This window comes from Chamaea fasciata, unplaced genomic scaffold, assembly GCF_029207755.1.
Source record: "Chamaea fasciata isolate MVZ Bird 193981 ecotype frontalis unplaced genomic scaffold, bChaFas1.0.hap1 SCAF_2, whole genome shotgun sequence".
Classification (NCBI taxonomy): domain Eukaryota; kingdom Metazoa; phylum Chordata; class Aves; order Passeriformes; family Sylviidae; genus Chamaea; species Chamaea fasciata.
The window spans coordinates 18,512,991-18,540,286 of NW_027094087.1; the positions used below are offsets into that span (position 1 = coordinate 18,512,991).

The following is a 27,296-nucleotide window of genomic DNA, read 5'->3' on the forward strand; positions in this document are numbered from 1 at the left end:
AGCTAACAGCTCTATGGCGTCTCCAACAAGCATCAACTCATACTATTTTTTTTCCCCAGCTGCTGTAGTTCTTAGTCTTTGCTAGGAGTAAAAAAAAAAAAAAAAATTCCATGAGCTGGCCAAAGCAGGAGAAAAGTCAAGATGGATAAATTTGACTTTCTACACCAGTGTGCTCAAATCAATTCTTACCTTCCCCATCAACAGTTTTCACAAGTGTTTGGAGGTGAGGGAATGAAGGCCATGAAACCAATAAGAGGGAGAAAATGGTTTCACAACTTGAAAACTTTAAGGAGAACTTAAGCTACTAAGCAAGTTCTCTTAATTTTCAGGTTGATAAATTTAGCTTACAGTTAGTAAATAAAAAAAAAAAAAAACAAACCCCAAACAATAAAAATTGAAACCACCCCAACCAACCAACCAACCAACCAACCAACCAACCAAAAAAACCCCCAAATCCGGTTATCCTTGTTGAAGGGTTGAAAGTGGGGTTTTGCTCCCTTAGATGGTTGGAAGTTTCTTAGACCAAGCAGGCATTAAACTCACCAGAACAATACCCAGCCCTGGTCTTCCTCTCAAGAATGGGTTAGGGAAACACCAACAGTCTGCAGTGACCAGCTTTCTCCTGCATGCAACAGTGCCTGACACTAGATTTAGCAGAAAGCAGTTCTGCAGTGAACATTTCTAAGTGAATCCGGGTTTGATCAATACTCTTTTATTTTGTTTCAAAATCCCTTCCTCACAAGCCATTTACACTTTCTTTTCTGCCTGGCTACATGCCCTAGCATCTACCCGTCTCTCATTCCTTCTCTCCATACCCCCTCGAAAAAGAAAATAATTTTTTCCTCTGTATCACTATGTCAATATCTTGGTATTGGAATTAGAATCTGCTACTTGAAGTGCTGGGCAAACAAATATTTTCCCAGAGTGGCTCAGGAGAGCCAATCCACAGAAAGCTGATACAGCTTGAAAGTTCTGCCGGCAACTGGATTTCAGACTGTAACTATGTCAAACTTACTGCTTTGTCAGGGCCCTCTACAACTCAGCAAAAGGATACAAGCATCCCATTTGAAAAGCTCCCTCCCTGAAAACTGAGAAACATGGAATGCAGTGAGGCAGAATAAAGCATAGCAGAACAATGGAAGAAAACAGTGAAATGTCTGGAGAAGTGGAAAGTTAGCCACACCAGAGTCCCTCTGAAATTTGGGCCAGCTGAGAAGACATAAGGAGTGGGTTAGTCCACCTGCTCTTTCTGCAATTTAGTGAACTTAAAGGGCAAGGCTAATTTGGATCACTAGAGCATGTCCTGGTGGGGTCTGATGCCTTTGGGAAGCAGTCTGTGCAAAGTGTTGGTCCACCTGAAGAGACAGGTAGGAAAGGTTAAAAGTGAGCCAGCTGGCCTTGACCTCTCCCTCAGCCACGTACCAACAGAAATTTTCCATGTCTAAGAGAACCAGTTCTCTGGCTCAAACCTTTCTGTCCAAGTGGACAAAAGTGGCAGCAGACTACATCTGCAAAAGAAAGAACACAGAGAAGAAGAGGGGAGGAAGGGAGGAGAAAAGGGAATCTGGGACAGCAAAAACTACATTTTTCTGTGGTTCTGCACTGGCAGAATGTAATGCTGATGTGTGTGCACCCTACTACAGCTGAACCAGAATCACATACCTCTACAGCTGCCTTGATGCTGATGAATTAGTGTCTGTTGGCACTGGTTAGATCGGTGCCTCCCTTGTGCCAATTAAGATCACTGTGATATTAATGTATGCAAAGTTGAACCCAGCTCTCCAATGCCTATAGCTCTGTACTAACACCTGTTGTGTCTTTATGAACTGGGCTGTGCAAGGCAGAGGTTAACTTAACAGTGTCCAGCACAGCAAAGTCCTTATCCCTGGCTGTTATCACCACTAAATATCAGAAATATAGATTATACTTTCTTTCCTAAACAATCTTATTAGCTACTGTCTGAGGCAAAAGAGAGGCTGGTCTCTCTGTTAAGATGTAACGGGCAACCTCAGTGATTTTCATTTTAACAGCCTGCAGACTGAAGAAATCTCTTGCAGGCAACCTTGATTCCACTAAATTCAAAGGACTATCAGAGGACTTTCCTCTCGTGCAAAGGACAGTGAAGTCAGCTGTAAATTGCGATATTAAAGAGGCAGCAGATCTATTCTTTCCCTTCTCAAGCAAACAACTGCTTGTTCTCAGAGCATTCAGCCTCTGGAAATAGTTATTTTCTCCCTGGGCTGATCTGAGAGCAGGTGTTTTGTTCAGGAAAAATAAAAAAATAATCCACAACAACAATATACAAACCATGCAAGTCTAACAGCTGATCTGAGAGCAGGTGTTCTGTTCAGGAAAAACAAAAAATAATCCACAACAACAATATGTAAATTGTGCAAGACTAACAGCTCTTTCCACTCCCTGAGATTTCTTTGAAGGACACTCCAGTTAATCAAGATTAAAATCAGCTTGACTGTTCATAATGCAAGAAGTCAAACAGAACACACCCTCCAACTTCCAGCTGTGTACAAGTATATTGTTCATTATACCAAGCTCCTTGCAGACAAGGCACAGCCCATCCTTGTAGTACACAAAATGCATGGACGGTCTTTAACACAACCCTCAACAAGAAGCCTTGAAGAAAGTAGAAGGAATTCCCTGTATACAGATGTAACCAGTCATCTTGCTGTAAGGCTGTTTCAACATTGCCAAAACCCAAACACTCAAGTTAGACTGCTGGAGTTCTAAATTATGACTTTAACATTCTTATTTTCCTTTTAGCTTTTGAGCACTGGAGAATGACAGAAGCCTTGTCTCTACTTCACCTTTGGACTGGAATATCCGTTTCTCAAAAATGGAACAGATTATCAGATTATGACAACAGTTTTGAGACCCGAGGCTTCATTCAAACCAGCACAAAAATCCAAAGACCTCACAATATCTCTGCTTCACATACCTAAGGGAGCTTAATAGTACCTATGTTAGCATTCAGGAGAGCCACTGGTAACTTCCACAACGACACATTCATGACGTGTGTAAAGGCTTACTCTTCTATGCCCAAGACAGACTTAATTTTTGGGTGGGTTTTTATTTGGTTTTAAGTTATTTCAGAAGCAGAAGAGATAAATAAATAGAAAATTGTGGATGTCTCAAGTTTTGCTGCTGTAAGAATTGAAGCCAGTTCTTCACATTTCACCCTCTGGTTGAGGAGAAAACAGAGCTTAGCATTTTTTTAAATTCCCTCCCTCACTTTCTTTTTCATATATTAGATGAAGTCTGTTTCTTCATGTATGTGCCCTTAGCATCTCACTGATGTACATGTTAGTCTCAGCTGAGTGGGGGAGCACTGGTCAGTAGAAGTTCAGTTATTCATGCATTCAAATGACTGGAAGGGCTTCCATTCCAACCCAGTTTCTTCTAGAGCAGGCTGTTGGGTGCTGGAGCACACTCATGCACTTTTTCAGGCATGGCTTGCCTACAGCCTGCCATAGGACATTGGATAGCCTCTCTTTTCTGGAGTGAGTTCTTCAGAGACTTACCAGGCACAACCAACATAGGATGGAGAAGCTGGGTTTCACTACAGAAGCTACAGGACTATAATTTAACAACCATATATCATTGTTAATCACTTAACTTCTTTTGTGCCATCATAAAATTCTGACTACATAAATACTTGTTATAGCAAAGGGTAATCAGAGATACATCAATAATTGGAACTGTTTGAAAATAGGTTGTTTTCATCTCTACTTCCAATAGTAATGTAAGGATTAAAAGGAGGAGAGAATTTAGAGACTTTCTGTAGCTGTTTGTCCTCAGTTTTAACTCACAGTTCTCCATATCACCTCTACAGATTCCTTGAAGTGACTTGTAAATACCATTGCAAATACAAGTGTACTACAGTTCTAATTCCTATAAAAACTTCCCAAATTTCCACATCCTAAAAGTTAAGAGTTACATCATTACCTGGGTCTCTACCCATAATTTTATCTATCTTTAAATTCTTCATGTCAAGAATACCCTATTACCTACGTCATGTACAGAAGGGTAAACCCTAGGGAAGCAGCTATTTATTTTCTTGGCAAAGCCACAGATGAGTTTAAGGGTTTCATGGGAGACACACCAAGGTGAAATCAAAGACACCTGGCTTCAGTTCTCTGCTCTGGTATTGACTGGCTAAGATGGAGCATGCAGTAACTCATCTACGTGTTCCTGTTTCCCCCCATCTCTGAGACTACTCCATTTATTCATATTCATTCTTCTACAGTGCTTTCAAAGCTGTAGAGGTAAAAAATACCCCAGAAATCACGGGGGGGGAAAAATCAGATCCCTCTATTATTTTAGTGAAAGTCACAGTTAAAGCTCCTTTGAATCCTGAGAAAAAAGATTTTCTTATTTTTGCCTTAACTTACCTTCTTCTGTCTTTGTGCCAATAAAGGTAAGTATTCAGCGTGTGCCTCACCTTTTTGGCAGATCCAGGCCTTTAATTGTAAAGATCGACTAGTAAAAAGTACAGGTAAGTGTATGTATGAAATTAGGTTATATTCTTTTTTTTTTTTTGTGTGTGTGTGTGTTAGAAAGCTAACTTAATGTGAAGACCATTTTCTTTTTCCTTAAACAGTTTTTCCACTTATTTCCCGAGATTACAGCATGTCTTTCTGCTGAAGTTATTGTTTGTTATGCAAGGATGTACAATGTGTAAGAAGGTCTCAGCTCAGTCTGGGTAACCAAGGAAGGGAAGAAACATGAAGGAAAGAAATAACTTGCCTTCAGTAACAATTAATTCTCCCCACTGGTCCTCTCCCTCATCACAATCAAAGAGAAAATTACTTCTCCATTCAAGAGATTAAAAAATAAGATCTGTAATGATTTGTCTGAATTCAATATGATATAAGACTACTTTGCTTCCCCCAGAAAAGCATTTTTCATTTTATTTACTTTAAACATGAAAAACCTTAAAAGAGCACATCATAATTAATCACATGCACTGCCTTGAAACCCTTTGAGCAGTTTTGCTGTGTATTCGCTAAGTAAGTCTTGGGATCCACTCCAGTTGCTCTGTGGCTCTCTGAATTACTCAGCAATCCTCCTCAGACACTGCCTTACTGCTGTACTGTGGAGAAGAAGAAGTGGCCTTGGAAGGCACAGGGCATTATCAGCATCCCTTGACCTCAAGGGGAGCACGTGGCACATTGCACATCTCTGCTCACTCAGACCTGCAGCACAGAGGAAACAGCTGGCAAAGATGATCTCTGTACATTACTGACAGTTCTGACACAGGCCTTTGGCCCCATTTCAGCCCCACATCATGGCTGAGGTAGGCCCAAACCCACGGAAGTCACTGTCCACAGAGCTGAACTAAGCTTAAATAACAACAGGATCTTTTGGAAGACTGGGGAAAAACCAAAGCAAACCAAACCAAACAACAACCCAAAACAAAAACCGCTACCAAAACCAAACCCAACACACATAGACAAAGGCTCTTGATTTCAGTTACTGCCTCAATCCCAACATTCCTAGTGATAGAGGCATTTGTCTAATTTACAAGCGTGAACAGCCCTCAAAATGATGAAATAGGCTGTGGTCCAGGTTCATAAGCAATTGTGGACTGAGACATGGTCATGCTTCCATGGTCTTTGCTTATATAAAATACCAAACTTGTGGGTGCTGTCCCACCAAGAACAGTTTGTGCATGAGGCAATGTAAACTGCTGGGGTAATGAGTTTTTCTCCCTCCAGCGCCATTTAGCAGCTTCACCATACCACCCCCAACGGGAGAGAAGCAAGTCTTGCTCTCTGTTCCACCTCTTCTATTTCTTTTCTCCTCTATTGCAAGAGGAGCTGTATCTTTGTGGCATTAAAATGTGGTATTTATTGCCTGGATGGCTGAAAGCTTTAATCTGCCAATACCTTTGTGAATTACAGAAAATGATGGTATTCTGCTTTGAATGTTGTTGAAAGCAGAGCATGCCATAAAGGTAGAACAAGGTCATCACAAACTGCACAAGCCAGGGAAATTTTTCAACTCTTCGGAGACCGAAATAGGTAACCTTACAAAGTTAATCAAGCAAATGGAGAATCTGATGATAGGTTCTCTCTTTGACGTGAAAAAGAATACAAGCCTACAAATGTTATGTTGCCGTAGGACAATATAGAACACATTGTCATTTTGCTTCTAGAGTTAAAACCTAAAGATTTGGGTTCCTGAAACTAGCCAAAGAATTCAATCAATCCATCTAGGGTTCATGAACAATAGGAAGAAAAGATCTGCCTTAAAGTAGGGAGCTGAGACTCGCTGATTTCTGAGACAAATGACAGAGTGGCAACCCTGATTCAATCACAGATTCATCCATTCAAATTCTAAAGCCGGTAAAACATGCAATATTCCTCAGAAGCAATAAGGTGAGCTGTCATTTAACAGTCATCAAGCAAGGAGCAATATGCAGACACTTCACAGGTCTGTATTATTCTTCACTCTATGCTAAGGCATCAATAACATGGTCTGGGACTTATACAAATAGAAAAACAATATGTGAGAGGAGGAGCTGAAACAGGGTGTGCTCTTATTTTCTACTATCTTTGATCTTAGAATTTATTTTTTTCTTCTGGCCATCTGGACACAATGAAGAAAACTGAGCAGAAATACGAGCATTAATGACAAAATAAATGTTGGTGATGCCAGTTAGTGTAAGCCCTTTTAAAAGTTTCTCTAGCACTTTACAAGCTGTTAAAATGCTATATTTTTGCCACCAGGAGTGAGTCAAAGCAGTAAACTGCTTCACCAGTACTCAGTACATACATCATTCATTAGAAACATAACAGCAAAAGCAGCCGTTCTTTCAAAGAAAAGAACACTGCATTAGGAAACCTACTTAAAAAGCATGAATCCTTTCCACTAGTACTGTCAATCACTACATCATAGACAATTCAGTACATTTATCCAGGACCAAATCTCAGGAACACAAGCTTTTCCAAAAAGCACATATGGACATCTGTGATGGAAGTAGGCCACTGCAGCAGACAGGCTTCTCCTGCCACCTTTCAAAATGAACTATTGTGACTCTGTTGACAATGAATCTCTGTACTCATACAGAATAGTATGCTTATTTCTATTTTGCTTTGGAAAAGACAATTCTCTCCAATTTTGGTTTGATTCCAAATTCAAAGTCTCTCTTGAAACAGAACCTCAACCCTTCAGACATTTCTGACAGCGAGCACTATAGAACAGCATTTGCACACTGCAGTTTCATTTTTCCTGTGGCTGCCGTCTTTATGCTGAGTCCTTTTCTTCTCTGACTACTGAAGGTTTTAAACCACGTTTTAAAATGACTTGCTGAAATAAGGCCAGGGAGAATGAGTAATTATGATTCTGTTCTTCCCTCCCATTTTGCCACTGTACTATTAACATGTAATTAGGAGTCTAATTTTTAGTTAGGTGTTTAAAAAACCCTGAAGCAAAGGGTTTTAAATTATTAATGAGCCATTTTTTAAAAGGCAAACTGAAATAAGTGTACCCTCCTCTTCATATATTTAATTATCATAATGGTTTAACACATTATTCTTCAATTACTAAGGACAGGCTTGCAGAGAAAGACAGTATTTTCTCTAATTAGAGGTACTAAATTTCCCTTACAGCCATGGTGGTCTACAACTATGAAAACTGTCTTCACTAATGCCAGTCTTAAACTGCACACAGGAGGACATTTTTCAAATGCAGGAATGTATCATTATGCCTGTACTGATGCTTTTCCACTGTTGGTGCCAGAGATGCTTCTTGTTAGAAAGATTTTCTTATCAAATACTTATTTATTAAGGCACTTATTAAATATAAATGTGATAGAGACACAGGTCAATTAAAAAAAAAAAAAAAAGGCATGCAATCATAAGAGGTTGTTGCTTGTTTGATAGCCTGTAATGATTTTGGCAGCTAAATCCTCTTTAGAGTCTAGTTGCAACAGGGAATTTCATCGTCAAGAGGAGGCCTGCAAAGTCAACTGAGACTGGCTTGGTAGGACCTAGGGCCCACTAAGGACAATGATCCATGAAGTGCAAAATACTTCAGCCTGTGAGCACAGCTGCTGTGGGCTGCATGACCTCATATGCTCAGAAGGTTCGTTATTTGCTTAAAGCACATCACAATCCTTTCTCTCAATCCATCCAAATCTGTGCAATGCTTCTTGCAAAGTCCTACCAGCTTGGATGAGGTTAACAGAACCTCACTTCTTAAGGATACCACTTGCAGGGAGACAGCAGATACCATTTTTCATTAACAGGGTTTGCAGGACTTTCAATAAAATGCAGAATTAGCACACTTTTGTATGTTTTGAGGCCAAAAACTCTGTGTGTGGCTGAATCCACACACAAAGCTCGTTCTACACCCTAATGCCATACTCAAAAATAAAGACAGAACAAAATCTTATCTTTTCCATCATCTCTTCGGTTTGTACTTAAGACACCACCCAGGGTACCAAACTTCTGAATGTGCCAAAATATCAGATTTCAGTTAAGAAGCGAGATATTAGCAGCAAGTAAAGGTAAACTTTGAACCCTGCCTTTGCCTGAACTGATGCAACAGTGTCAGCATGCATGAGCAAGGGCATGCTACTGATTACAGACAAACCAGAGTAATGTGGACTACTCTGTAAACCCAGAAAACAGAAAAGTGGATAAAGCACCAGAGTGGAAACAGCCCACGTCCACCTATTGACAGACACATGGCACCAAGCCCAGCTTAACAGATAAAATTTTCAGTGCTCCTTTCAGGCCCTAACCACCTGTGTGGTCACCTATAAGTGACCCTATATGGCATTTTACTGGTGAACTTACTACATCAGATGTCCTCTATCTTTAAGAATTGTGATCTGCCTCCTTTTACAGCATCTGCATGACTTCTGGTGGTCAATAACTTAGCCCCTTGCATGAGTTCTGCAAGGTAACAATTTTCATATCTCTGAGGCCCCTGACAACACATTCCCTTGAGTTTCTCTAAGTACACTGATAAAACTCCAGAAAATAGCAGCTATTTCTACCCATAAGAACTATTGGAACTTACTGAAGAAAAGCTATTAGCATTAAACCCCTGCTAAGGAAAGAGGAAGATCCCTGTGTTTATCAGCTACTACAAATTCAGACCACATACAAGCTATCCAAGAAGGGTCAGGAAGATTTTTTATCATGACCAGCCTATGAAACCTGGTGAGCATAAATCAGCCTAATCTTCTTACCCTCTGGAATGAAGCATGTATAATTGCAGATATTAGGGGATTTTCTGATTTCATTGCCGCTCTTGAATCTAGTAGCGTGTTTCTTCAAGCCTTCCCTTCACTTACAGTGCCCTATGGTCAAAAGAGCCTTGCAGTCACAGCTGGTTGTGTTCTCAGAAGAAATAAAACCCCAGGTTAACTTCTTCGGTCAAGCAAACTCAAGAACTAATTGTTAAGGTGGTACACTATGCCACAAAATTTATGAGGAAACCACACATTAGAGCTCCCAAAGCAATATAAAAAGTAATTTTAAAAGGTTTATTAGCCAATATGTACAGTTCATTATGGGAAATTCTGAAACCATCTTTGGCATACCCACCACAAGATTCCACAGGGGCCTATCCTAAGTACAGGACTATTTGATGCTTTCCTTAATAAACTGCCTGATGAAAAGACAGTAAGATTATTAATTTTGCAGGTACACCAAGCTGGGAGTGATTGCCAGTGTGCCGGGGGATACAAATAGAATTCAAAATGATCCTGAAAATAAAGCAAAAGAAAAGTCTGGAAAGAAGTAGAATGAAATTCAACTGGTAAAATGCAGGTTGTCTTGGTGAGGCAAAGAAAAACAACTAGACAAATACCCAAAAAAATGGGATATAAGGGCACTGGTCTAAGTTTCTGAGCAAAAGGATCTCCAGCTCCAGATGGCTCAGAGCACCTAACACCCTCCCCCATAATGCCCTAAACAGTCATCAGCAGAAGCGAGCTAAACCTCAAGCAAGTAATGCAAGGTAGATCAGTAGCTATTCCTACCTGATCAATTACACTTGAAATCATTTGGTTGTCAACAAGATCAGGCAAGAGAAGTGCCTAGGGACCAAGACTTCAAAGGGCACTTAACAGCTAATCCCCACAGAACTGCCATAGAGAATATTCTAAGTTATGCTTATTCTAAGCAGGAACAAAGAAACAATGGCCACCACAGACAAATAATCTTCTGGATCTTGATCTACAAAGAGAGCTAAGTATGTGATAAAAAGATGAGGTATCACTCAAGGACAGTGGGTTTTAACTTTTATTTTCTTCCAACTATGTTTAAATTGTATTAAAAATGCTAAGATTTTTATTTCTTCCCTTTTCATATTAAAAAAAAAAAAAAAAAAAAAAAAAAAAAGTACTGTAAGTAAAGCAACCTGGCTTGCATACTGATTTATTCTGCATGGTGACACAATTCCAGAAAAGAACTGGGATTCCTAGTAAACAGGAATTAAGGATGGAGTGATGATCTATTCTTCTCATTGCGTGGGTGTTTGAGATCAGCACCAGATGTCATCTCTCTTCCCTTCTCCCATACCTCAGCACCACATAACACACAAAGAACTAACTTAACCCTTCCCTCCCTCCCTCTGTGCTCCCAGAAAAGCAGCTCATATCACATGTACGTCCTAAATCTTGTTCTTGGAAAGATGAGCTGGTAAAATATTAAGCATTAACCAGTAGACATTTTAATTCTCTCTCTCCTTTTACTTACAGCTGCCAGGGATTTACGAGGAGACTCTATGGCACTGCCCTCCAGCAGAGCACAATCTGGCTCATGTGATGAAGAACGGATAGGATATCCCCAGCTCAGGTCCTGACTCATCCTCCTCCCTCATTAGTGCTGTAGTGGTATCCTGCTCTCTTTACTTTCAATTCATTCTAATGTAAAATATCTTCAGTAACCCTATTTTTCCCCTTAAGCAAATGCCAGGAAATAAAGTCATTAATTTTTCTGAAGTCTGGATTTCAAAATCACACTTGTAGCCTTCTCACAAAGAATTATTTTTCCTGTAATCAGTGCCAAGTAATTCCTAGGCACATAAGTACAGAAACTCATTGGGATTCATATGTGAAAGTAATGTGATGTTTAATAATTTAGTTAGAGAACACTGTCATTTCTGTAATTTTTTCCTGAAGTCCTTGATTATCAACATTTATGTTGTTGCAATTAAGGATAAACATTCTTGAGGGTTTTGCTGACAAAAATACTAGCTGTTTAAGCAAATTACTCCCCAAAAGCACAGATTTTAGTGGTGGGTTTTTATTCTACAGATGTTTTGCCTTGGCACCAGTCAACCATTCACCATTTTCTGGCAGCTTCAGTGATCCAGAGTGTCTGCTCTCCTGTTTTGGCACAGCAAAAAATATGCAACACTAAATTTCACTGCGAATCACAAAACTGTGTTATCAGCTTTGAAAGCTTACTGTTGTATTAACAGTTGAAGATATTCCACTATTTTTAGGATGTTGCTTTGGCCTCAGCTGAACAAAATTTTCATTCCAAGCAACAGCTGCTGCTTCATTTCCTTAAATGAAGAGCACGTCTTTCTAAATATATTCAGCAAAATCATGAAAGTAAGTGAGCAAACACATACATCTTTTTAGGGCCACAGCAGCCATACAATATTGATCCAAGCTCAGGTTCCTGGCCAAGGGACAGGAAGTCTAACCTATATATGGACAGCTGTGGGTACAAAACGCAAGAGGCTTCTTACAGTGGTTACTAAAGTTCATCATTCTTCTACAAACCATGAGTCATCCTTGAAACTGAATTTTATTATGGACAGTAGTCTAGTCAAATAGTAAAAGGTGTGATGCAAGGCAGCTATTTGACTTCTATCAATTCTAATATTATAAAGTAGAGAGGGAAAATCTGATTTCTCCAAAACACTGGTACTTAATGATGTAGCAGACATCACTAGAAATTCTTTCAGTAATGGTCCAGCCCTGGTAGTTTACAAAAGTCAAGAAATGTGCATCTACAGTAAATTCACAGCAACTCAGCTTTTAGTCCCATTCAGACATGAGACTGATGTCACAAAAAGACCTAAACACTTTGCAGATGTTATGCTAACAAGTCAAGCATCCTTTTTATATTTTATAACAAACAACCAAAACAAAAAAATCAGCTTTTTTATAGAAACGAAAAAATGCATCTACAAATATAACCTAGGATACTTAAAGAAACTATCTTATTCAAGCTCTTCCCCAGTTGGTCATCTCAAAGACTCAGCATCTCAGTTCTTCAGACTGTGTTATAAAAGAAAGCCAGGGAGTTGTAACTAAAATGAAACTAGGGATGGATTTAAGAGCTGAGTTCATGGAAATCATGCTCTTGAAACTTATAACATTATTTTACCCAGCAGTCATCCTTGGAGAACAACAGGAAGAAATACTTGAATGTATTCTCAGTGGTGTCATTTCATGCTTTGGCATCCGAGGTTGAACTCCTCATGTTTAAGTTGTCCGAGTTGTGCATGTCGACACTGTACTAAGCATACTGTGGGGTTGGCAGTCAGCACCTGAAGCTAAAGCCTCCCAGTGACCTCTTCCAGAACCCTACACCAAAACCTGCATTAAAGCTCTAAAGCAACTTCAGCTGCAGGAACAGTTCACAATTTTGTACATCATATTCCTTCAAATGGCAAGTATTGTTTTAAGATGTTACATATTTTATGTTTTACAGCAGAATTCAACTGCTATAGTCACTGAATTTTCCAAGAAAGCTCCTAATATTTCTCTGAATATTTAAATATGTGACTTCCATTGCAGCTCAACACAGTGGACCATAACCAACACTGTTTGGGGTTCAGTTTTGTCAGAAATTAATTTGGAATTATATACACTGTAGTCCAATGACCGTGTGATTTAAACTCCGTTGATCATTATGCTCTTTCAGCAATGTGCAATTCCTAGGTGGCCACTGAACAGCTTGGTGCTTGGATCCCAGTAACTGTAATGCAGTTTAACAATGCAATTTGTCCTGCCGCTAATGCCCTCAGCTTGAGGTTCAAAATACAAGCAAATGTGTAGAGGGAAAATGGGCAAATTGCTTAGGTAAAATAGAGAAACAAGGCAGTGTTTGGTCTTCTATAGGAGCCAAACCTTTCAACTGCAATTTTGTTGCTCATTTCTGTCTCAGTATTCATGGTTTACTTCCATGGATCTCTATACCTGCTGATTCAAATGCAGGAAGGAAATGAAGCCTTCAAATGAGAGGACACATATGGAACGATATCCTGGTTACCACTCTGCTGGCTTTGTTTCTTTCCAGTGGTTCCATGCTGTTTACCAAAGCCAGCATGTTTGCTATCACAGAGCTGCAAGATCTACCTTAATATTCCAAGAGACCACAACTAAGACTTTTACTGCAATACTTTACTTTTAAAAGAGGACCTAAACACAAAGATTTAGTAATCAGAAAAAGAGTTAATGGTACAGGGACTATGTTTCTATGACACAGGAAGCAAGCTCACGTAAAATGAGTGTTTATCTCTTGGTGACACACTGTTCAAACAACATTATGCTCATTTGTTAGTCACATTTCTAAGATTCCTCATGTTAGTAAGAAATTTTATGGCTTGCCAACGCAGATATTTCCAAAAGGTCTCTCCTCCCAAGTCCTAGATGCACACAGACACACACACTCAGAACTGAGTAATTCATCCAGTGATGTTTTTCATTAATTTCATCTTTAAAAAGGTTCATGACAAATAGTACTGGAGCAGAATGCAAGAGTTACAGCTGTGAGGAGCGTTCTGGTACTCATGATAAATTCATAGTCTATATTCACAATGTGACAATGGGAAGTAAATAAACCCTTTTAAGCAAAGGGAAGGAAGACAAGACAGTCACACGTATTGTGTGCATATTTATTTCTAGAAATGTTAAAAAAATAAGAGAAATTGACAGAAGTGCTTAGGCAATTACATAATACCATTAAAGTGGTTGTGTAAGTAAAGGGTGAATGAGAAGGCAACATCAGTGAAATTAACAAAGAGCTGGTGTAAATGCTGGGAGGCTCCAGTCAGCAATGATTTGCACTAGCTGGGAATCCAAAATGTCCTTTCAGATTCAGAAGCCAAAAAAACCTACTACAGGTACCAGTGAAGACCCTTAAGGGTAACTATATAGGCACTACAGCCATAACTCAATGTGTGAATTCAAAGCCATTTGCCTGCTCAAACATACGTGAAACAGCTGGAGGTGAAACTCCTTGTCAATCATTGCTCTTGTCCTTTAAGAAATTCTGAGGGTTTTTTTTTTTGATGGATTAGAGCAGAAACTTGAAAGAGAAAAGGTGTTACTCTTGAGAGAAAGGGTGAAAATACAGAATATGTCTGGAAACACACAAATTAAAATATTCTAGCATTTCAAATTTGACTAAAATAGGTTTTTTTAATCAAGCAGAAAATATATGATTTTAGCTAACTGGACAGAAATTCTCTTCACCAAATCCACTGCACTAGGTCTGAAAATTATAGTTTGATGTTATTTGCCCATTCCTTCTGCCTGAGTCAGTTGATAGGGCTTCTGCATATATGTGAAAGGACAGATAAGGATAAGGCCAAGGTAGGAAACAAAGCGTCATGAATATTGCAGTTCAGAGAGAAAGCTCAAACCATGAGCTTACCAGGACTTTCAAGATAACAGAACTCTTTCTATGTGCTAACACTGCAGACCAGTTTGGTACCAAACTCCACTTTTCTGTGATTTGTGAAACCACATATTCAGATTTCAGTCAGGCCAAAATATTTCTCTCTAGTTTTTACAGCACAGAGTAGTTTCTTAAACACAGAATTTGAGAAAATGATTGCTAAATATTTTCTCCAGCTGCGAATTTTCGTATGCAAAACTCTCAGAAATTTTCCAGCCATCTCTAAATTGAAGGTACAGTAGCTAATCCCACAATAACTTAAAAATATGGCAGTGTAAATGAAGCACAATCAATAAAAACCTAATGTTTTATTGTTTTAAATTGTCCTCTTATTCTCAAAGTAACAGTTGTAAGCATATTAAAGTTTAAATTATAATTAATGTTCCAAGAAATATAGTCAATTGTGTAGCTCATCTAAACTTTATCAGATCTTTTACAGTGAGTTAATGTGCTGTTAGTGAATCTCTTCAACATGAATTTGATCATAAAAATGGTGCTCTTTACAGGATCTGAAGCTACTCTAGCTTATTCTAATTAACGTAAGATCTGCTTAAAGTTTCTGTCATGCAAAACCCTCTACAGTTTATTGTGGTTCATGTTGTTTGAAATGCAGTGAATGAAGACTAGAGAAGGAGAACAAAATTTTAATCACAAATCTTTGAACATCCTCTTATCACAGAGCTGAGATATTTGTGTTTTTCTCACTCTCTCTGGCCTTGGCCCAGTCACTGCATTGCTGTGGACTTCCAGAATTCTTCTCCATCCACATCCATTTACCTTATCCACTAAAACTCTAGAGGTCAGGGACATGACCAATAGTCACAATATGATTGTATGACAGCCCCTGCAAGATTGTGTATTCCTGACTTTTTGCATTTGGCTTTACTCCAAGACAATCTTGCTTGATTTTGCCCCCCTTCCTTGTGCTATAAATTCCCAATAAGCTGTGTACTAACTCTGTTCAAACAGACAAGAATTTAACAATTGACTGAAGGGGTCATAGCTCCAATTTTCTCTCTCACGGCATGCTGCATCTCCATGTGAAGTATAATGAGACCTGTCCCTAACTTTAATGTGAAAGAGATCTGGGTTATTGATATCCTTGAACTGTTCCTTTTTCTCCTGGACAGCTGTCTTGTAAAGTGAGGGACAGGGTAAGTCAGGGCCTCGAGGTACTGCTGCAATGCTACATATCCAGTGATCCAATGCTGATCCAAACTCTTACTCACTCCCCTCTTCCTGACAGTATCCCCCCATGAATTAGTAAGCTTGAGTTGTGGTTTCTGCATGTGTTTGTCATGACTGTAATCACAACTCATATAAGTAGCTGTTTGTTGAGACTGTGTGAAGATTAAACCATTAAACAGCAAACAAAGCCAGATGACCAACAGTAAGCATTTCAATAAGTATCTGAATTCCCACTATGAATAGCTCAATCAGGCACTGTTTGTGTAAAGTACTCCTTGCAGGCTTGCAAATTACTAATATTTTTGAAACTGTCCCAAAAATTGACTCAAATCTGTTGTATGATTTTCAGTTAAAAGCTTTTTTTTTTTCTTTTTTTTTTTTTCTTTTTTTTTTTTTTTTAATAAAAAGTTCAGAATTTTTGCTCTTTATTCAAGAATTCCATGGATGAAAAGGATATGTTGGGGAGCACAGACTTCAGTAAAAATTGAGTGAAGGTCCTCAACAGAGAAATAGTATGAGGAAGGGAAAAAAAAGAAGATTAAATACTACAAATACGTTTTAGATACAATCCAATGCTGATTAAAAACTGCAGAAAGATCTGCCTTACAGGCACCTTCTCCTTTTGATCTCAGATGGAACAAATTTATTCAATTTAATTATGCAACTGAACGCTTACTATCTCAAAGTACTAGGTTTATAGCCCAAATTCCCAAGCCGCTAACAGATTTGTGAAGTATTGGCAACCCTTGGCTACAGTTTCTATCCATTCATTAGTTTGTTTGCTGTGGTAATTTGTATGCAGCTACTAAGAAAAAGCACTAGATGCTCTTGAAGTGGTATCCAGACATAAACAGAGGTCAGAAATTACTGCTAAATGTGAAGGCTGTGCAGAAAGCATCACTCGGAGAGAAGGTGTGAAGTGATAGAAAATCACCCCTTTACAACATTCATCAAGGCAGTACCCTAAAAAGGACAAAAAAAGCAATTCATCTTGGTAAGAACATGAAGCGAGAAGAATGCAAAGTAAATATCAATACGATAAACTGTGATTACAAAATTTGGACCCTGGAAAATAGCCTGTTTGAGAAATAATGTATATCAGAGCATGACTTCTGCTAAAATCTAGAATAAAGATTTATAAATCAGTCACATAAATCAGTCCATTTTTATTAATAAAATAGATATTTACATCTAACATATAAAGTATTGAGTTTCAAACCATCTGTATGACAGTAATGCTACTTATAAATCAGGCACATGAACTATCCATTATTTTCTATGCTTATAAATAAATCAGTCTTACTTGCAAAGCATTGCCTGACTGGAAAATCACTCTCTTGATTAATAGATCAGGTGCCACCAGACACATATATTACTGAAACGAATCATATATCTTTTGACCACTGGGCCCATTTCATAAATCAAAAACTCCGTATATACCAAGTGTTCGCAAATGCTTAACTATGAACAATTTAGCAATGCAATATCAACACAGAATCCCTTAACACACACATATGCACGCACACACACATAATTTTAAAGCCATAGAGATAAGATTTGCTTGGTTGGGTCTTTTTTTAAAGCTAAAGCTCCACTGTATTCCCTATTCTACTTTCCACTGTGTAATCCATCAGGACTTTGTTTATCTAAAACTAGAAAGCAGTTTAATGCTTTGAGGTTGCAAAGTGGGGGGAGGCGGAGAAGGGAGGGATATACTAGAGAAAAGATCTTGTTTTTGCTCTTTATACTTCACATAAAATTGGAAGTAAAAATTTCTGGTACCTCATTCTGAAAACTCTTGTGGACTTACTTTGCCCCTCACCTTCCTCTGAACTTTTGTATCAAATATATTTACAATTTTTTAAATTGTCATTATGGATGTGTTATATCATTAAAAAAATTATTTAGCAACTGCTGCATTATGAAACATTTAAATTAATATGAATTAAATATTAGGTGCCTAAATTTCCCTAAGGCTAAGAGAGGATGTGATATGACAAATTTACTTCTATGAGATTCTCAACAGGTGAGAAGCAGTTCTTAAATTGAGAGGCACCTCATTTACATTGCATGCATTTAGTAGAATGCAGCTGCTGTTGAGTCCAAGTAATTTCTAGCTAGTTCATAAATACGGCTGGGATGATGATTGTATAAATACTTGCAATAAGACAGGATAATAAAACCAAGCAGATGTTTTTATCATATTTTATGAAAATAAGTAAAAGTGTCATTTGAAGACGTCTATTTGAAGTTTACCATATCAATTCCCACAGATAATTCAGAAAAAATTATAAATCAAAACATTGTGCTTTAAAAACACAAATAAAATTTCTAATTAAGAAGAAACTGATCTTATGTAATCTATAAGAAACAACAAAACATTTTAGCTTGAGGTGAATACTATGCTTTGGTATCCTTTGAAATTATTTTCTTCCAACCCAACTTGACCACTAAACTAGATAACTTATTACTCTTACCAGTTTTTTTATCACATTGATATCCTTCAGATGAAAATCACAGATGTTGTTACGAGCAGAGCTCATAACCAGAGCTCCCATGTGATAGAGGTATAGCTAAGACGCAGGTTTTGCATTTTCAGCCTTTAGTGCTGCAAGAATGAATGAAGGAATGTGTTGGGGGCCATTACAATGGAGATGATCCTACAGGGGCCACCTCTGCAAGAGTATGAAGCAGCTCCTGTTGCCTCTGTTATGCAGTCTGTAGGTACTGGAAGGCAGCCGTAGAATGGAGCACTAAGTTCACAGATGCTGGGAGAATGGGTGGGTAACAAGAAAGATGGGAAATACAGCTGAGAAATAAGGGTTCACAAAAGAACTTCCTGTGAAAAACAAGCAGTGTGTTTACCTCTGTGCGGAGTTTCTCAGATTTAAGGAAAATGTCTGCGTACCATGGAACAGAAGAATTATTCCGCAGCAGGCTGTAGTAAAATAAACTGCAGACTTAACCAGGTAGCAGCTAGCAGTAATAATAGTTAGCAATTAACTAATGCATTTCTCTGAAGTGCTCAAGAGTAACAGTTGAGGTTATGCATTCAGTTTTTGCTGTTATTGCATGGCTTGGGAAGAAGCCTTTTCAATGCTTATAGTTAGGGTTAGGACTAGTGCAAGCTTTTGACCACATTATAGACAAAATTGTATTTGACTTCTCAAAGGTAAAAAAAACCAAGGCCTCATTCTGCATTTGGCTCTGCCAGCCAGAAGGTAGCAGGGCCATAACCAGCAGATAAAATCCAGCCATACTTTCCCTCAGATTCCTCTCTTGACCAACATCACTAACTCATTTCAGTCGAGTCATTGTGACGGTACAGTGTGGAGACACAGCTAGGACAGAGCCACTAGGAGTAGAAAATATCTAGTATCTGTCTCTGCTGGTGTAAAAAAAATAGGTCTGACTAACATTACTCAAGCAGTGAGTTGGAAGATTTTAATTTTTAAAAAAATCTGGCTGACAAATTTGAGGGAAATCCTCATTAGTATGTGAATAGTTAATTGACTAAATTTTGCTTTGCCTACAAGACCTATTTACTTATCACCCAATGTAAGTAATATTCTCTTGACAATTTTGCTTAGGTTTGTGCAGCCATCTTAAGAGTACATATTAAAATATTAAATTATTAATATTTTTGGAAGAATACATAAGAAATGTACAGTGGTGGGCTGTTGTGGGTTCAGATTTAGCTGGAATATTTTATTACAATAAATTTGGCATTATATAATAAACTTTTATCTAATAAAGACACATGTTCAGGAAAGATCAGGAGAATTTGATGCTTGCCACTGGTTCTAGACAGATATTTAAGTCTATACTATATAATTTTGGAGGGCAACACATTCTAGTCCAAAATCAAACATCTCTGTGTTTCATAACACTTTCAGCTTGTTGTAGACAGGATGCAAGTCATTGCCAAATGTATAATTGGAGCTACATTTGCTTACATAGGTGCTGCACTTCTAATTCATTATTGCACAGCAGTCGGCAGTACCTTGAATACAAAAGGCAATAATTCAAAGAAAAAAAATTTCATCCAGCTAAGTACATCACAGGAATTTTTCCTCTGAACAAATGACCTTTTTGCTCGTGGCAGGTACATTTCCACTGCCTCTTGTAAGATAGTCTAGTCCTACCCAGGCACAAATCCAATTTCTTTCTATCTTCAACACTTTGAAGTTTTTGTTTGCACTCTGCTGATAAGAGGGGTCAGGATTCTGAGACCTTAGGAAGATTGATGTATAATGATTTTCTGTACAGATATTTGAATAGGACAAAGTACTGGAGATGGTCTATGACCCTCCCAAAGTCCTCTTGGGAAGCAAGTTGAATTTACTGAATCTCCAGCATTGCAGACCTCCACACAAAGCAGCTCTCACTGTTGCTGTCCAAGAGGCAGGAAACAGCACCCTAGCACAGGCTGCCTGAGAAGCTGCCCACAAATTCAACAATTGCACTGTAGTCTGGCAAGGTCAAGGAGACCTTGACCTAAAGGCCACAGGTCAACAGATCTCAGAAGTGAAAAGCATGACCATCTATTGCCATGGTGTTTCCTGCAAGTGCCATCCAAAACTCGTCCATGGTATGTCTGTAGGCCAAACTTTACTCAGCACCTACCACAAATCAGAGTGTTATTTAGAGTGGTAAGTGTAGAAGGCTCAAGAGAAACATTCACTTAAAAATTTTTTTTTTTTCTTTTCCCCTTAGAGCCATCATACAGCTACGGCCTTTCTTAAACTCTTCCCCCTGTTCTCCTGCCTTCCCCACCAAGTTAATGAAACACAATGGCTCACCAGTGGACTGCATAATTTGCCTGCATAGGAATGATTTTCACATTCATGAAAAAGTCTACAAATATTGACAGATGAAAAGTATGAAACAAAGTGATATTTTACTATTATTAGTCTGAAATTTGATTATACATGCCAGTTATTCTACCAAGAATGACCCTAAATGATAGTCTCTGTAAAAATAAGGGGAACAAATGTTAAAAATGTGAAGGTTTTGAAAAGTTAGATATTTTCTCGAGAAAATATGGAGAAAAAGTAAAGCAGAGGGAATACATAATGTGAAAATTCAGACTGGGGTTTCAATCTGGCTTTTCTATAAAAAGGTATTTCAGTCTGGGCTACCCAGGGAGGTGGTGGAGTCACCATCCCTGGAAATGTTTAAGAAAAGGCTGGATGTGGCACTCAGTGTAGTTGCCAAGGTGGTGTTTGGTCATGGGCTGGACTTGATGATCTCAAAGGTCTTTTCCAGCCTAGTTGATTCTGTGTTCTGGTAATCCAGTTGCAGATCAAGTAAAAAGGGGGGGTTCAGATGGTTCAGCACCTGAACAAGTTTTGTATTAAAAAACCATCAAAATATAATTAAGTGTATTTATCAAATTGTTCACTAGAATAACACCATAAAACAGAAAAAAGAATTAAAAATTGCATCTGATTTCCCAGAGAATAAGGGTGAGACAAATGAGTATGATCCCAGAGTTTTCCTTACAAGTGAAAGATGATGGTGGCAGCAACCACGGTCAGCTTTCTGTAACAGCACCATGAAAGAGCCAATTAGGTCACCTGTTCTTAGAATGCAGCTTCTAAAGACCCACCATTATGTCTATGATGTTTTAGGATCAGATACCTCATTGCAAAATGCATCAGATTTCACAAATATTTAATTCCTTTGGTCAGAACAAGATTCTAACAAAGCAATAAAGAGATTCTATACAAATGTTTGTGCAGAAATTCAGCATTGTATAATCTCATGTACAGAAAAGAAGACAGCAATGAGAGTTAATTCCTCCAGAGATCTTAGTACAACATTTCATTGTATGTAACAGAGTTTCCAGCTAGGAAGAGATCACTCTGTTTTCAACCAACAAAAGATAATAGCGATTTATATGAACAACAAAATTCAATGAGAGGCTTTGTTTCAAGATTCAACCATACTGTACCATTTTGGTGGCCATGCTATTCTCTATCACTACAGCAACAAACCAGGCTACTGCGAGTATAGCCAATATAAGTGGTTCCACAAAGGTAAAAGTAGATAGTGGAAAGCACAGATTAGCCCTAGAACATGTAAATTCCAGAGGGATTTAAAGAGCAAATTATACAAATTTGCTAAGCAGGTATACTTTAAAGAGATTGAGAAATATCTGAAAGAAGGTGCAAGTTTTAATTTGTACTGGTCTTCCCTCTTGTGTTTTGGGCCAGAAAAAAGGCTACTTATTCTCCAAAACCAGCAATTCCCTAACAAAAAACACTGCAGGTATAAAAAGACACAAGCAATCAATTCTAGGAACATTTACATTCGTCTGTAAGGCATCAGCTCACCACTGTGAAGGACGGACTTTCTGATCAAAATACCATAGACTTGGAATGATTAAAGCTTGATTTTTCTACAACAAAGCAATCAAGTGATTTGCTGTTGAATTCAAAAGAAGGAAAAGTAAGTCTTTAGATTTCCAAAGGCACAAATGACAGCAAGATATTCATACAACCTGTGGCTATTGGGAGCCTCATATAAACTTGTTTGGGTGTTGGGAGCATCACATATACTTGTTTCTTTTGATCTGTGTCTCTTCCAACTGAGCTGTGTTTATCTCCCTTTATCCACATCCTTTGTTTCCCAAAGTCATTGTACAATTCTGTTGTCTTTCACCACTTATCCTTGAGACTGCGAATTTTCCTCCCTAAACATGTATCAGTTAAAGCAAATTAAGGCCTTTAAGCTAAAGGAGATTCAAACCAATGAGATGCTGTTAAAGCTCAGGCTTATACCTTTGAATTTTAAAATCAATGCCAGATGCCCAAGCATACTGAATTCTTCACACAAGTCTAAAGAGGCTGTTTAAAATTTTTAAAAGCCTAAATGAATGGTCTGATAAAACTCATTTGTTAATTTAAGAAAGATAGAAGTTTCAGGGTGATTTACTGAATGTGTGGGTTTTTAAAGAATGTAAAATATTGTGCAGAATGATTCAGCAATTTCAGTAAGAATCATTCACAGCCAGTGTTGGATAGCTTGTCAAACAATCTGTGCTTCTTTTTTATGATTTAGAAGTAGTGGATGTTTCTTGGAACTAATAATGGGAGATGTATTTTCACCTCTTACTCATTAGCTCATACTTCTCTTAGATCATTAATAAGATGGAAGAAAAATAATCTGAAGTATCTTTTGATGAGCTAGAGGGCTTTAAAATTATTAGCCCATTAATTTTCACAATAAACCTGAGAGATTCACTAACCATTATCATCCTTTAAAGACTGAAAGTGGAGAAAAGAGAAGTGGAAGGACTTATTGAAGGTCACACACTAACTGAGCAAGACAATGAGAGACTACTCCCACCACATCTTTGACAGACCAAAGATCCAACAGTCAATTTTAGGTATTAATCCATTTGCTCTGGAATTCATCAGAAATCTTGACATTAAACCCCAACCAAAGCATTCATTCTCAACTGCAGGGCTAGAAAAAGACTCGGGTCTATCTGTTCCAATTATCCAAATGATACATTTGGTATCATGAAATAAAGAAACAGTTGAGGTCCTATAGCATTAAATGATGTGAACTGTCATATCTATGAAGACATGAAGTGAAGATGCAGTCTGAATCTGAGCTTTTTTAATCTGCGCTTTACTTAAAAAAATAAATTAAAAAGCTCAAAGTTTTTAGACAATATAAAAGGAATTATATTAGATTCAACTAAAAATTGAATTAAGAATATGGGGAAATTAGGACAGTAAGTTCATTACGCAAAGCATACCTAATGTTAATAGAATTTTGGACTGAATTTTCTGGCAAACACTGTTATTGCAAAAATAGTGTGGGAATTTTGCTAACCACAACTAGTCAGAGGGATTCTGGTTCACACTTCATACAAAGACAATTTGTCATCAGCAGGAATTTCTTCAGCAGTCAGAAAATAAAAATCCAGTAAGCCAATAAAACTTTTAGAAAGGCAGGATCATCTCGTTAACTGACACAATGGTGACATTCCATGGAAAAATGGTACTTCCCATAAGTTCTCAATCATTTACTTGATTGTGGAAATTTAATCTAGACTACAGATGAGGTTCCACAAGGGTTTTAGTCTGAAAGTATTCAAATTTCAAATACTCATAGAATTTTTTATCTCTGCGTCAGATAAGAGAAAAATAAATTCTATATCAAACAAAAGTCCCCACAAACTTAAAAAAAATTATTTTCTTTGGAAAGGAATTCTGGAAATCCTATTTCAAAATTTTCCTTGGGAAAGAATTTTTGCAAACCTACTTCAAAATTGCTGTCAACACTGAGGACTCCAGTGAATCTTGCTGAACCTCTCCCGCAAGTTGAACTTATCAAAACACAACACAAGGGTTTTGAAACATGGAGACTAGGCTTTATTAGAACAATACACTCAAAACATGAAATAGATATGTGTAAAAAAAATCTCAATATAGACATACCATAACCAAATATGCCTGTCTGCTGGTAGGAAGGATCCCTTGTTTTCAGGAGTGCTCCCTTTCTAGCCATCTGTTCATTGCGTGTTTTGTGGTGTAAAGTCCTCTTGGGGACTCTGAAAAGTTGTTTTGTATTTTTTTGTATTTACTGGGGCCTGATTTTTATTCCCCTGGCGTTTCTTCCACCAGCCTCCCTGCTCCTGATACCTGCTCTGATCTGAGTGCCTACACCTTTGCATGACACAGGAACTCTTTCCTTCCTTGGTTTTCTTCTCATCCCTGAAAGGGGCATTTCTGTGCCAAAGAGGCTTACTGAACCCTAGGGAAGGAGACATCTCCCTTCCTCACAACCCTTTGTAACTGAGTAATCTGAAAACTACTTTTTGTGTGATCTTAAAAATACTTTCTTTTCTCCTACCACTGTAATTTGAAGCAAAACAGTCCTAGCATTTATGCACTCATGTTTTATCCACAGGTTTTTGAGTACATTATGGAAAAGTGGATATGTGTCATTACCGGACTATGGCCACGTTATGAATCAAGCTTAAATATAACAGAATCCTGACTGCCAAACCACATTTGGTTTATCCAGGGTATTTGGACAAAGTTGAGGTCAAATGATCAGCAGTCAGGAGAAAATGGAATTACAGAGATTGTTTATAAATGGAGTTTTTGATAACTGGGAATTTCCTATATGTAACCATGTGTTAGTCACTCAAACAGTGTTACTAAAAATATAAGTTCACCCTTATGTAGTAGCTCCCTAAAACTGGATGTGGAGAGGAGAGGTGCTCCTCTCAGACTTGAAGACGTGTCTTGTCATTCCAGCTGATCAGACTTGCAGGACAAAAAATAGCAAGAATCAAACAAATCAATAGCCAGATGAACTGGTAACAAGCAAAACTAACTTTGCATTACTATTTAAACTTGATGTGGGGATGAAATTTCTTAGAGCCAAAGCCCTGGGGACAGTGGTAGAGACATGAACTTTTCCCATGACAAAAGGTGTCCACTTTTCAGTTTCCCCTTTTTACCTTACATATGAGGTTTCAAATTAGGACAATGTACAGGAAAGGAAAGTAAGAAGAGCTCGTATTTGTGAGAGGTGGAAAATGCAAAGCTGAAAGTCTTCAGCAGAAGACTTCCAAACATGAGTGCCCTAAATTTATTAGTGCATACTCTCACCTATCTAAAGCCTATTCCAAACACAGATATTGCCATTACGATTTCCAGATGTTAAAAATAAAAGAAAATCCCAGTGAGCCCTGCCTGGACACACAGAAGAGTCCCACATTAAAAGGAACCAGACAAAAAAAGAGTCACATTTTGATCCTTGTCTTTGCAGTCAATGTTTTCATGGAGTCATAACGAAGAGGTTTGGCTCCAACACCACTTCCTTTCCCCATCTCAGCCCCCATAGACGCAGAAATATCTTTGTCTACATGTGGCTGAGCATTTAAAACCCAGCAGTACAGGCTAGCTGCCCAAGTAACCATTTCCTATCTCCTGTAAGGGAAACTATACACACAAGAAAGGGTCCCAAGGACTAGACTCAAAACAAGCATCACCAGTTTGACCACATAGACTGAAATGTTAGCATGTCAGATGATATTAGAGTGTCATGTGCATTTCAAACTGTTCTCCGTCTATGACATGCACATAAAAAAAAATCAAGTGTTTAACATTTTAAAAGTTAGCCTGCTGTGCTATACATTTTTTAACCTTTTTTTTTTTTAACTTCTCTTACAATCTTGAAAGAGCCTATAATAAGAATTTCTATCTTGTAGCCACAAGCTAGATCAGAAAAAAATCCCTGATGTAGGTAGGATGGCTCTGATGGAGTGACATTTTTTATCTCTTGGCCTTAAAGTGCTTGTTGAGCTGCCAACTCTGTAAACTATTCAGTCTATTCACAAGCACATATTGGGACTCTGAAAGAAAACTCAGGACAACTGTTCATTATTAAAAGTAAGGAAAAAACATTGCTTTGTTGTATTTATAATTTTGTCCTCAAATGCTATAATTTAGTATCATTTTAATGAGAGTCCAATGGGATTCTGGTTCCTATAGTGGTCATATTTTGGTTTCATGGACTTCCACAAAAAATATATTAAAAAAAAATCATTGAAGTTGATCTAGAAATTTTCTAGTCCAACATCCTTGACCAAAGCAGAGTAAACTCAGTTTGCTCAAGATGAAGTCTAACTGGACACAGGACATCTCCAAGGATGCAGAATCAACAAACTGCTGGGAACTGAGCCAGTGGAAAGCCAGTCTGTGAGAAAACGAGCTGGGTTATTTCTATGGGGTTCAAATGGAATTGCGTGTATTACAGTTCACACACTCTTGGCCTTTCACACAACACCCCTGTGAAGAATCTGCGTCCATTTCTTTGCTCCCTCCAAGAGGTAATCATGCACAATGATGAGATACACACAAGGTTAAGTAATCCCAAATTCTGCATCTTTTCCTTACATGACCTGATGCCCTAGTCCATTAATCAGCACAGGGGACCTTCAGGAGACTCACTGTTGTATGTTCATGTCTCAGTTTTTTTTGCAACACAGAAATGGACCCAGCACTCCAGCAGTGATCTCACAAAGGCTGGGTAGAGGGAAAGGATCACCTTCTTGAATCTGCTTGTGACACTTTTCCTAATGCAACCCACAGTGCTATTTGCCTTGCTCAGCCTGTCAAGACCTCTCTGAAAAGAAACACAATAATCTTGTCTATCAACAATTCCTCCCAGTTTTGCATGATTATGACTTCCTGAGGGTACACTCATCCCCATCATCCACATGATTAATGAAGATATTAAACAGTATTGACCTTCAGGGTACACCACTAGTGACTAATCTCCAGCTGGAACTTTATGCCTTTGACCACAAGACTTTGAGCCTTACAATTCAAGCAGATTTCAGTTTATCTCCTTCTTTACTCGCTTATCTGGTTCATCCTTCATCAGTTTGTCTATGAGGAT

The 27,296-nt window shown here is 38.2% G+C and overlaps 1 long non-coding RNA gene across 1 annotated transcript in view; it reads right to left on the minus strand.

Moving 5' to 3' along the window:
* Nucleotides 1-27,296, minus strand: part of LOC136285827 (uncharacterized) — a 79,491-nt gene that overhangs the window by 9,718 nt on the left and 42,477 nt on the right. The window lies entirely within an intron of this gene.